Consider the following 1,537-nt stretch of genomic DNA (forward strand, 5'->3'; position numbering starts at 1 on the left):
CACTATGTGTGTCCTACCAAACTGTCCATTCTTTCTTAGGTAAAGAATATCCCATTTAGGTGAAGGGTGAATCTGCTTTAGATGATGTATCAGTCTGGTTTCAGGGAGAACTGGAAGTATTAGAGAAATAAAGCAGTTTAATAAAAGAATCTGGGCTTATACACATATGGGAACAGCTGAGGGAAGAAACGTGAGATAGATGATTGAGAAAGAAGCTATGGATAGGTGGTAGAAACAGCCATGAAGGATATCAGCTGGAAGTATAAGAGAAGGCACCACGAGTGTGAAGTGCAAGCTTGTCCAGAGGACTGTGAAGCACTGCATCTGGCCACCGTGATTTCCTCGGAGGAGTGCTTCTGCTTCACTCTCTACCATTGGTGCACTCTAATGATGATTCATATAGGAAGGGGATTATGGGACATTAGCTCCCAGTCTTAGAAGCAGTTTTGGGATGCCTAGTTGACAATCTAGCACATGTGACATGCTAGTTGTTGGGAAACCCGACAGGACTCCACACAAAAAGGCTTCTAGAAATACGTGAATTTTTATATATTTTTATAGTATAGTTTTAAAATAAAATTTCAGAACACTTACGATGTGAATCAATTGTCCAGTGATATATGCAGTATTTTCAATTTTAAGAAAAAAAGGGAAGAATAGATTATCTAAGGTTTATTCAAAAACTTTTTTAAAACACAGGATTAATATTTTGCTGGACCAGAATAAATACTTTAAAAAGCGCCAGTCGATTCTCTATTGTACAAGATAAAGACAGTGACATATTATTTACCTTAAAAATGACCTGGAAATCTATAAAATTATTGCCACAGTTCAAACTGAACTGTCACTTACTCAGGACGAGTATAACAGATATTAACTGATAATATAATATTATGCCTCTCGTAAAGTGAACTGGCATTTAGATATTCTCGCCCACTGAAAAACCTACTTGGCATCCCGATTTTCTTCAGCCCTTCTCATATTTACCAATTATAAGTTATTGGGTGAATCATCTATCTGTATGTTATAGATTTGTTGTACCAAGTTTAGGGAAATGCTATTTTCAAGTTCTAATTGAAAAGTTGGGTTTCCATGCATGATTCCTACAGGATCTAGAGGTGCACACCTCAATAAATGCCTTATTATACTGATCAATAGATATTTGAAAGGAAGTATAATTAGTCCAAACATCAAATTTCTCACAATACAAAGATGTTATGGATTGAACAATATCAGTATATCAAACAAAATTATTAAATAAAATGAGCGATTGGCATTCTGTATTAAGTAACCTAACTAGGGGAAGAAGTATAAAGGTCTGTATTTGGAATGTGATGGGTAACAGCAAATATAGGAATACTTGAAATTGTGATTGTTGTACCCAGTCAAGTTCAGAATTATAGTAAGTAGGAGTAAATAGCCATGTGACAACCAACAATCACTGTTCTGGCACAGAAGCTAAGTAAAGATAGACAAAAGGAGAGCCCAAAACGGTGAATACCTGTACACTCTGATACGTTTAAAACCTTAAGGTGTC

The sequence above is a fragment of the Rhinolophus ferrumequinum genome, chromosome 20, assembly GCF_004115265.2.
Source record: "Rhinolophus ferrumequinum isolate MPI-CBG mRhiFer1 chromosome 20, mRhiFer1_v1.p, whole genome shotgun sequence".
NCBI lineage: Eukaryota > Metazoa > Chordata > Mammalia > Chiroptera > Rhinolophidae > Rhinolophus > Rhinolophus ferrumequinum.